Below are 12,528 nucleotides of genomic sequence, written 5' to 3'. Positions count from 1 at the left end.
CAGAAGTAAGATTACATATAAAATATTTTAATTTTGTCACCTATTTCTTCAAAATATAATGTTTTTTTTATATAATTATTAATAACTAAATTAGATCCTCTATTGTCGAGTCATAATGTTCAGCATCGTCTTTATTTTAAATGTCATAAGATTCTTCATTGTAAACTACGATTCTAAATCTCTTTACATGTACCATCTTCTGTCTTTTTACTCTCTTTAAACGAGTCAAAATTAACTTTAAAATTAATACCAACATGATACGGTGAAGTTGGCAAAGACGACGTCAAAACAAGAAAAGACAAACGCCAGAGGCAGCAACACAACAGCTAAACTAACATACATAAAAATACAAGCAGAAACTAAAACCCAGGGTATTAAATGTAACATGCAACAAAATAAAAACTAAATACTTGCTTGTCGTGGATTTTGATAGAAATTGATTCAAAACAAACCATGAAAACATCAAATATTTGTAAATACGAAACTCCTTACCAGATGTACTAATATTAGGAGGAACCAGTCCTATGAGAAAATTTATTCCAAGTAATAGTATAACTTAATTACAGAAAAGATGAAGGTATAATACTTAACAACAAATAATACAAGATACGTTACTCGAATGGTATCTCTCACTTAGAAATACCAATTCAGCATTATTTGATAAACTGATAACTTTTAAGCACTTTAATTCTGAAAAGAAATCATGAGAGCGATATATAAGCCTTTAATTCAATTTTATCTTCCTAAGTAAAGAATCGGTTAATATTTTCTGACCGAGTATAAGATCTTTCTCAATCGTTTGCCACTAGTTAAATTTTATTCAGAAAATTAATACATCTCTTTAATTAGTGAGCATATAAAATGTGTTTCGTCTAACATACAATTCGTAAAGGTGGTCTGGTTGTATAGTTTTGTTTGTTCGATTTAAATGTATTCATTTCCATTTCCTTGCAGTGGTTATGCTGATTCATTACGATATGATGAATAGCATTAATTTCCTTTTTTATCTAGTTATTTACACAAATTATTAATTCCATGTCTTAAGGTACCAATTGAGTAAGTTAATAAGTTTATTTTTATTCCGTTTTAAGATAAGAGAAACATATTTGTACCTGTTCTTTCACTAATACTTAAATTATCATCAGTTATAAAATACTGCGTTTCACCTATCTCGAATTCTTGCTTTATCAATTCGTTGTATTCATCAAATATATGTGTAGTTTATGGTAGGTTTCAAATTCATCATAAGATACATTTATCAGTCAAAGGGTCTTCTATTATTAAGTCATTATCTTAAGTATTGCCTTTATCATAAATGCAATAAACAATTTCATAGCAAGAATGATTTTTAAATTCTTTACGAGCTCCACTATCCGCCTTCATTCGGCTTAAACGGATTATAACAACCTTGAAAAATAATACGGATTCACAAAAGATGCAGAACAGCGAAACTGGCTAAGATAAAGGCAAACGCTGGAAGTGATAAACACCAGAAGCAGCGACAGCGAAACCAACTTACATGAAGAATACAAGCAATAACTTTAAATTTGCATACCAAATGGAAAACACAACTAAATAGCTAGTTAATACTTATTTAACGAGGAGCTGGATAAATAGATTCAAAACAAATAAAGAAAACATAAACTGTTCGCAAATGCGAAATCAACTAAAATAAATCTTTTCAGATTTAGTAATACTAGAAATAACATCCCTAATGAGCAAATTTATTTTATTTGATAATACAGATGAACCACAGAAAGGTGGAATAAAGACTACTTAACAGAATTGGATACTTTAGTGGATTATTTCTAGTTTAGATAGGAATACCAATTCAGCATTAACCGCTTCATGAACAGTTGAACTTGGAAAACAACTTGGGAAAATTCGAAAACACAAAAGAAACCAAAAGCAGAACAGTTTTCAGAGCAAGAAGGAGAAAATAAGTTGAGAATGAGATAACTGAATGGAATAAATGAAAACAACATTTATTACTTAAAAGGTGTTCTGGGTTCCTTATGAATAGGCGGAACTATATGTATTTATGTAAATAAATTACAACACTTTAATGTGAATTAACTTGACTAAATTAAACATAAAATCACTCCAATCAACTATGTTGTGCTCCACTAACCAATAACGTGAATCCATTTCTAGAATTGTTGTCATTAATAATGTGAAGAAAACATGAATTATTAACGGCAACATAATCAACACTATACAGGCTTTTACCGAATCACATACAATTTATTGATTTTTGAAACCTAAAATCTTATATACTTTCCTTGACCAACTAAACAATACAAAGAATTAGTTAAAGAGATACTAATAAAGTCGTATTAATCATTACTTATTAAAACTATATTTCGCGGTGATTTTCTTTCATGCAATGTTAATACTCCAAATAAACAATTATAAAGGGATACGCAGAATAGATTAAATATTAACATTCAAAATTAGACGGGCAATGAAATTGATCTTTATGGTATGCCAACTTCCTATATCTTTATAATAGCTTAGCTATAATTTCGCGTAGCTCATAAAGTTCACGCACGATATGCTGGCTAATGCAACAAGTTCCTAACTTGCTTAAATAAATGACAGATCTGTTACTAGTAGGCACTTGCAGTTTTAATTATAATTTCCGGAGAAGGTTAACGAACCAGATCCTTCAGTGGAATTAGCAGCAACGCAATATTAAATATATATACGATCCTATAAATGTATATGATGGAACCACTAGACGTATTAACACCTACGACTTATGATGATAATTGTGAAGCTTTATTGCATACCCATTGAATATTAGATGGCTGATCTGACATTCGATAAAGCTGTAATTACGTATCGCACACCTAAAATTTCAGTATCCACCCAGCCTGGAGCAACGTTTAGAACTTAAAATATTAAATAACATTCTACTTATAAAATATCCAGAATGATTTACTCCTATGCATTTAAAATTATTAAAAATGCCAACACACGTTTGCAATTTTAAGGAATACAGTTATCTTTGGTGAAAATGGCCGCTTTTGCGGCTAGGCATAATGGGAGAGTACCACAAGTAGCGACGAGCAGTTCATGTACATTCTAGGCCGATAAAATATAGTTGAGGTGGACATTAATGTCTTGCACAGAATGTTTGACAATTAATTATCCAAGTGAATATTTACTATCTAGTTGGCATAAATAGACCGAAATATTTGATTTCTTAATTTTATTCTTAAATTATCACTTTATGTTCAATGCATCAGCAATATGTGTTAACTGAAAATAAAAAATAGGGAGGTTGAATGTATTATAAATGAATTAGCTTTGTGTTTAAAATTTAAAGTATTTAATTAATGTTAGTGTGTAACATTTTCTCTGAAATTTGCTTGGAAGCAGAATGTCTGTTCAGTAAGAAAAGTATAAGAAAAAGGACCTTACTGGTCCAAAACCTATGTTACATTTGATGAGGAATGAACACATTTACTTGCCTGTGAATGCAAATTAAATCCGTTCTTATGTCCTATAAAACATTTTTAAAATTTCAAAACTAAAGAGCAACGCCATAGTTGAAATGCAGACAACACGATGACGCAATTGTACAGTATATATATATATATATATATATATATATATATATATATATATATATATAGGCTTATCCACGGACACATATGTACATGTTCAGGGTTATATAATATCTTTCATAAAACACTAACTGCTTTAATCGTTATAAATGTATACATTCATCTTTTCTTTCAAAAGAATGGTGTGAACAAAAAGGCGATATATAATAAATACAAATCTGCATAAGTGTTTTGTTCCGAGTTTGGGTAAAGAACACGTTTGGTATGACGTAAGAACATAGTCTCAGCCTTACTGCGTCAAAGTGGTTGTTTTTCTCTCGCTGAGAACAAAACACTTGTGTAGTTTTGTCTTTATAAAACATGCATAGAAGAAGCTGATATTAGCTTGAAAGGTGTGGATTGGTGGATGATAGAGAGAGCTACTACAATTGAAAAGTTACAAGTTACCGATTGCTTAAAATATCATACAGAAAATAGATGCACTAGTTTTGTTAAACAAATTTCGTACCATGCCTAATGTTATACACGCTTGACAAAATTTTAGACGGAAATGACCAGTTGATAGCCTGTATCACATTTAACCAATGAAACAAAAGACAAAATGATGCATATGACGCTGACATGTTAACAGTAAGAAATCTAACAAACATTATAATACTTTTCAATTGCAGCTACATCGATTAAAGAAAGAATTAAATATGTTATACAAGAGAATGATCAAACAATTAAAGATATAGTTGTAGTTATTACTATGGTTATACGAAGGCTAGAGCGAAAACAAAGGATAGAAAAGTACAAAAAAAGCTAAGTGTAAGTGAGCGCATGATTATCTCAATCACAATAATATGCTATTATCAATCCTAGATTTAACGAATTAAAACACGAATAAGGTAAATAAAGATAAAACATTTAGTAACTCTCAAAAATGAACGATCTGCTGACATAGAATAGAAAAGGAAAGCCAGGAAAGTATGCTGTACTAGGACAAAATGGTAGTGAACAAAATGGTGAGGACAAACTGTTATGACGATAAAATGTCAGAGAAATAAAAGATATCTTCAAAATGATGGTTATTAATGAACATTATGGCGTAACACAAACTGCACTTACAAAAACCTGTAAGACTGTTGAGCTTAAAATAAATCTGTTTTAAAATTAATCTGTGTAGAGTCTAAATGGATTAATAGTAACAAACCTTTTCAAATATTGTAAAACCTTATCGTCTATAGTTTTAAAGTCTAATAATTGATCTATGTAGCATTAAGAGTACCCAATGGACAGTATACTAGAAATTATCAGACAAAATTAATACTAATTATGCAGCTGGATATCAATTTGCTGCAATCGGACACCACTGTGTGCACTGCTTCGTTGATGCCGACGTAAGATTTCTTCTTACTTCCAGCCCGTACTCCCGTTGCCAACTGACGAAGAAGAAGGTGAGTGCTATATTGCTCCTACTGTAGCTTGCGTAGCATAGGTACCCGACTTGAATGTCTGTGCATCATAATTACATTAATATACTGCATGTGGCCAATGAAATAAATGAAACCAATATTAAAAGCAAGAATAATAAACAATTTCATTCCGATATTCTATATATTAGCAACGTAGTAAAATAAAATGATATATGGCTGTAAGATCCATGTTCATAATAATAATTAACTAAGTATAGTACACCAGTACATACTCGATTCATTCGTCTAAAGTTTACAGATGGGTAGACTCAACGTATGTGTTGGTTTCAGAAAGGTACGTATAGTAGCATAAAATTATATAAAAGTAGTTTGCTATAGACTGATGTTTAAACTCACTAGACTAATTATGGCTTTCTTATGCCGATGAGTAAAAATTCAGTTTTGAGTTTAAGGTGCATTGAGATGCATCAACTAAAAGTCGGTGAATGAAGAATCCAATACGAAAAAGAGAAGCATTTATAAGAGAAGGGTAATTGAAAAATAATTATAGGCAATTTGAGGTAGGCAGAATATTTAAAAGTAAACTAAACGAATCATATGGAAACGATTAATATTTAACTGCAACAAACATAATATAATTCAATGTAAATAAATTTAAATTGAATAGGTATACCATTTAGTCCCCATAACGTTTTGTCTCTACCATGTTTGTCACCGACAAGTCGTCTAGCAACCTAGAATACTTATGAAGAGTTTGTTTAAGATATGTGTAATGTACAATGAAGCATTGACAAACTAGAAAAACCTGAAAGAGATAAGAAGATTATTAAATGATATATAACAATAGGTAACAGCAGATGCAGACATAAGCCTTCTGCTTTTAGTGCAATAATTGATATAGTCAAATCAGAAATAGAAAGAACTATAGAGACATTAATACTTAATTAAGCACAAAAATAGGTTTAAATAGGATTGCATAATCTACTACAATTGGTGATATTGTTAAACAGTTAATAATATTAATAGGTTGCAATTCAATTCTTACATATGAAGAAAATTTATATTTAAAACAAATTAAGATTTTCCTGGATAAATTCAATGTTTAGATTACACAGTAAATATTATATTTATTTATGGATTTGACTATGCCCAAATCGCATTGCATCGAATATCATTTTAAATTCCTCTGGAAGAATTATTCTGTTAAATAATAGATGGGAGACAAACCAAATCTTGAGCAACTGAAATATGATAAATAGAGTCCGTTTAGATGACTTTGAATATTTAATTGAATTAAATATCGCTCTTAAATACTAAATAAATCTCAAGAAATTATAAACAAAATAATTTCAGAGAAAAATACCAGTAATATCCATGTCAAATAATCAGAAGCATAGTATTGAAAGAAATCAGTGTTTTAATTTTGCCGTTAGCATGCTCTAAAATTGTAAAAGCTGAAGCTTGAGACACTATACAAATGTACTACCACTAAATAGAAATGGTAACAGAAGCAATAGTCGAAAAAGCAGTTGCTATCTGTGTAGTTTTAGCATTCACGGTAAGTAATTATATGTTTAAGTTACTTGATCCTACCTGCCAAATAAAGAAATAATAAGACAGGATGATCATTGGTACAACTGCAGAAATAAAACTTAAATAAAAACAAAACAAATACACTAGATTACTTAATCAAAGATTAAAGAACGTCATTAAAATTCTTACTGTGGCAGTTAGTGCGACATTTATAATGTTAAATGTTTAGGCTCGAATAAAAAGTAACAGAAGAAAGAATGAAAATAACAAGCTTTGAAAAATATAACAAAAAATTTATTTCCCTGGAAACATTCTGTAAAAAAATGAAAATATAGGAAGTTACGGTTTCCACAATTAAATCCAAAAATAATCCAAGAATAATCCACGAATAAAGTTTTCGAAGTCCTAATATTGAAATGTTCTCCTGATTTCAAGTTCGATTCCCGACGAGCAATCCAAGATGGTAGGCGATGACTATGCTGTAGCCTGTACTGCGTTGACGTCTACAGTTCCTTGCAGAAACATTATAATTAATCCTCCAGTTTTGGAAATCCCAAACAAAGTTTTAAAAAATATCCTTGTTCAAGAATTCTGTATTAATACTATAATATTTCCAGAGAAATGAATTAATCTTCTAGAGTCCAAATAATCTGAAGAAAATTAACATATAACTCATAAACTGAAAATCTTCAATACTGGTCACAACAGAAAAAAACAACAACTTGACATCAAATGTTAAAAGCCCGGACTCTCTCTGATGTCTCTCTAGATAAACATCACTATTAATACTAAGTATTTCTCAATTTTTGAAATGCCTAATTGCGAAATAGAGGATCATGTGATCATGTTTACATATAAAATTCACATAGCTCCTGTATGTCCTTGATAAGAACCAATCATTTTACTCCGAGAAAAAGTTGTTTACTTGACCCGCAATCAAGGCCAGGAACTAAGTCAAAAATAGAAATAAGGGTTTTTATTATTAGTTATCTAAGGAAACATTCAGGACAAACTGAATTTTCTGGAAAATATCAAATTCCTGGTAAACAAAATTGCATTACATTGAGACGTGAAGAAAATAAAAAGATTCCAAAACCCACAAACAATCAAATCAAATCAAACACAAATTAAGTGAGATATAAATTAAATCAAATATACGTAACAAATAAATGTGACACTTGATTTATCGAATATGATTTTACTATAATACTGTCTAGAAAAGCTATAGAAACTGATTATGAAAAAACTATTTTAATTCTGTTAGAGAAAATTAGTGATTATGGTGGAAGGATTACCAAAACATACTTTGTTCACAGGGAGAAAAATCAAATAAACAGTTTACAGAAGCAAAGACGTATTTCTTTGATGAACAAAAAAAACCCACACTCAAATTAGTACGTAAACAACTTGTATACAGATCACTAGCTTAAATGGTCGGAGTAAAGAAGCGATAATAGATTACAGTGAAAAGGGCATACATTAGATATAGGATCTCAAATGGGTAATTATATGACTACAAAATTGTTAAAAATCCACACACACACACTCAAACGGGTAGTGATTAAACAATGAATTGATTAAACGAGTTGAATAATATCCACCTGCTATTTTATTATAACTAGTTCAGGGATAAGAGAAAGAAATACTCTCTGACATACACTGTGTTACCGTTAATTTGATACGTGTAAACAATAGTCTCGGACGCTAGATGAATTGATAATGCACAGTTCTATAATCAATAATATTTAAAAGTAGGTTATTTTTAAAAATTACAATTCAAACAGCAAGTACCGTTCCAAATCAAAATAATGTTTGACACATACATCTTTTTGAAACACTGTATCTCCGATGGAAAACCATGTGCAGTATGATGGCACATCTTTGAGTCGTGCTAGATCTGACGAGTACACCATACATCGATTTCGACGAAAATGTTTACAATGTTTCCACCGAAAGTGTGTCAATTCGACTACTAGGCACTCCAGTGGATGGATGTTCTGGTAACGGTATGATTACTGGATGAAGAAATTCCATATTTGATATGTTTGCGACCGTATATTTGCATTATTTTTTGTTTGGAATGTTATTGTGGACATAGACAAATTTTATTTAGAGTGGGATTAATAAAAATAACATTAGCTCATTTGTGCTATTTTACCGCATAAAACATGTTATGGTCTGAGGACATTCTGTCCGTTGATAGATCTATATATGCCTACTTTGTTCTCTAAACATTTGTAAATTTATTTGCTCCGTATAAGTTAACATTTAAACCACGCTTGTCATAGGATGGGATCCATGTTATATGTTTGGGCCCCCGAGTACCCTCCGTCCATTCATGGATACCCATTGTGTATTGGAAACGAGCACCTGTGGGATAAATTGACCATATTCCAACAGACGTAACCTTTTTATTCCGAAGCCCTTTGGGCAATCTATTAAGAAAATGGCCGTCAAGATGTTGATAGTATATTATAAAAAAAAAAGTTTCAGAAAATGTTTTAAAGAAAATGCCCAAAGTCAGTTAGTAAAGAGAATACTGCACAAGAATTTCATGGGCTTATCTAGACCAATAAAATTCACATAAGATGACATTTCAAGCCATTTATGGATTCAACTATATTTAAATATAAGTTTAACAAACAATATACACGGAAGAGTTTGCATTTGACATGAACATATATTGTTTACTAATTAATTGCAAATTTGTGTTGTTATATAGGCAGGTGTTTTTCAAAGTCAAAATTATTACCACAGAAATTTCGAAAGTAATGTCATCATGCACACGGTCATAGCAGACCGCTGTAACACATCGCCTGCGGAAGTAGAAGTGGCAGTTTACGCGTGCGAAAAGATCCACCGTAGAGTTCCTGCCAGGAGGGAAACACCAGTACTTATTGAAAAGATCTGTACTAATATGTTGACTAGTCAATAATATTAAATTGCAACCACTATATGTAAAGTATACCGATTATGTTTAGCAAGGAATACACCTGTAGATACGTTGGAAAAAGAACACGGATGCTCACCAGATGTATATTTATTTCGTAATGGATCCTCCAATCAATATTTAGAACAACCTGACAGCCGTATTCTGTTTCAGGCACAGCAAAAGCTGTTTTCGTATGACGTCCTATTTAGACGACGTTGAAGAATGGAATAAGTTCAACTGACCTAGCAAATGTACCTAAAATTAGCATTATAATACACTGCATTATAAATTGAGGACAGACCTTTCAGTTTAGTTGATTTGTATTATTATATAAAAAATTATTGTCATTATCTGTCTGGCATTTATGTACAATAAGACTTGTAACAGAAAAAAGCATTTTATACATGACAATTTAATTATGATCAATCCCGGTGATCAAGAAGAGCAATGGTTAGAATTACTAAGTAACATACAAATAGAACCCATGACATTGTTTTTGGCTGATGATTGCAGCAACACAATGATCCAAAGAAGAAGGCAATACATAGGTAGCATTATTATTATTATGATCACATAATTATTTTACTGTCAACACCCATGAAGTCTAATACATTTAAGTGTCAATCACACATATTCTAGGACAAATGGGGAGGAGCTTAAATAGGTCGTTATGGTTACTGTTGATTTAATCGATTAGTTTGAAGCAAGTCAGTTGCTTTGTGCATTTCACTGACTATCACATGCACATGTAAATTATTGTGTCAATTCATTTTACTAATATCTACCAAGAGGACGTATACGAGAAAAGGGTAGTTTGTAGATCGAAGTTCATTCTCTTTATCAAATGTATTTATCTACCGGCTTTTTCATTAACTAAGGAAGTCAAAACCTAAACCAGGCCAGAGAATGTCTTACATAAATCAATAACTTTCTAATGCAAATTAATCTACAAATGTTGGGAAGTTTCACTTTCTAAATTACGCTAAACTCCGACTTATCCGATTAGCACACATACTTTTAAAAACAAATATACCAAACAACCAATGTCTGATTATATTCATTGTCACAATTCCAAAAAGCAAAGTTACAAAAATATTCTAATTGTTCTAAAGGTCGATAAAAGTGGTTTTAAAATGCATTATGACTAATTGAAATCTTCCCTGTTTTGTGGTGCGATATGTGGTCAATCAATGATAGAGCTTTGGATTTGTAATCCGAGGGTCGTTGGTTTAATACCCGCCCGGGCCAGCCATGGTCTGCTTCCTGTGTGTGTCGTTGGGAAAGTCACTTACCTCACATTTAGTCAGCATCGTCTAGCCTTTTGTTTGATGACAGTGCCGTGAAACTTGTCGACGAAATGGCAAATAAGAATTGTTCGAAAGGACACATAGAGACAAATGAATCGGGTTACGCTAGGTGTATGCTGAACCCGCAATCCCTTCGTCACGAGTTTGATGCAATAGCATCTGAGCTACCACGGTTGTTACGTCAGACTGTAACACATTTATCTATTATTTCCTTATCCACTAACACTATATTGTCCACTGTTTATTTGTACAGAAACAATTTAGAAGACCGGCGACTATTCAATAAGGGCCTGTGAACCTGATGCTTCCTCTTCGATCTTAGATATAAAATCAACATCTCGGTCTAATTTTAGTTTTTACCAAAGGTTTTATAATGGCTTCGATATAGAAGTATAAAGTGTGAATAATCTTTTTCATTTTGAAAACCAGACATAAATTCTCAACTCTAGTAAAATAAATATTAATTTTAATTTGAAGTGCCTTATCTCGATATTTTTGTATACCTTATCCCCATCATAACTATCCTTAAAACGTAAATCATTTTATTCACAGTTTTACATTTCTATAATCGTGTAATAACCAAAGCTTTACTAAGTGATTTCCTCTTGTGAATAAAGATATAGATATTTTATTTTACTTTTTGCTTCAAACTTTAATTTTATAATATAGGACTCATCTCCTATGTAGCTCGATGTAGGCATAAGCCGTTTTATGCACCAATGTCTTACTAGCTTAGTGGTGTCACACCTCACAGTCACTAACTGCAATGCCGCGCACACGAGTCCAATAAATCGTTTTATACAATAAGCTATATTTATCCAAAGTAATGACCTTAGACATTGGTGGGATATATTAACTTCTTCAACAAATTAGTCGATTGATTTCATCGATCAGTGCAACTTGTCATGTGTGTGTTTTGAGGCAAGGGATACAATAGAATGTATAGAAATACTTAAGGCGGGGAACGATAAAATAATTGTGTGTCGTTCTAATGTCATAATGAGCAATTTGTAACTTTATATCAATAAATTGAACGTTGGGTGGTTTTAAGACGAATCAGAACATCTCCTCTACTCTATCAAACACAACCTTGCACGTACACAGTAACACCAGATCGTTCCAGTTTTGCTATAAGAGCCGTGATTGTCAGGTGGCAGAGCATGGTGGTCGTATTTCGGAGGTCATGTTTGCTCTTTTGACATATTCATCATGACAGAAAGGAACTGGTTGCTGTTCGGAATATTTTTTTTATATACTGCGGATTGGTCTCCATCTGATGTAAAATAACGTTATTATACAAATCTAGTTTCGTATATTATGAACTGCATGGTTTTAATATGAAATAAATATACTCTACGATTCTACAGTAAGAATCCAAATGAAATAGAAACTTGAGTATATGCTGAAAAAACTTTGTTCTGCAATAGATTATGCTTTATGTTTTCTGGCATGTATAATTGTCAATATTTTTGGTATACATATATCAAAGAAATAACTCTTGTAACTGTAAAGCATACTGAGGCCTTGTTGCGTGGTATATTTTGTTCATGCGCCATTGCTGTGGGCCGTTTCGCGAGCTGATCTATTTTGAAACTTCCAGGTGTTATTCGAAACGGCCATACTACGATGCTCAACCAATGTCAAGAGTATTACTGACACGATTTGTTCTGGCTCAACCACAAACACCTACTATTTTGAGTCTTGGGAAACCACCACCCTACTCTCTCCCTTACCACATCACCAAGAGACAAAATTAATTAGGCAAA

This window comes from Sinohyriopsis cumingii, chromosome 17, assembly GCF_028554795.1.
Source record: "Sinohyriopsis cumingii isolate HCF-2022 chromosome 17, ASM2855479v2, whole genome shotgun sequence".
Classification (NCBI taxonomy): domain Eukaryota; kingdom Metazoa; phylum Mollusca; class Bivalvia; order Unionida; family Unionidae; genus Sinohyriopsis; species Sinohyriopsis cumingii.
This window is presented reverse-complemented; position numbering follows the sequence as displayed.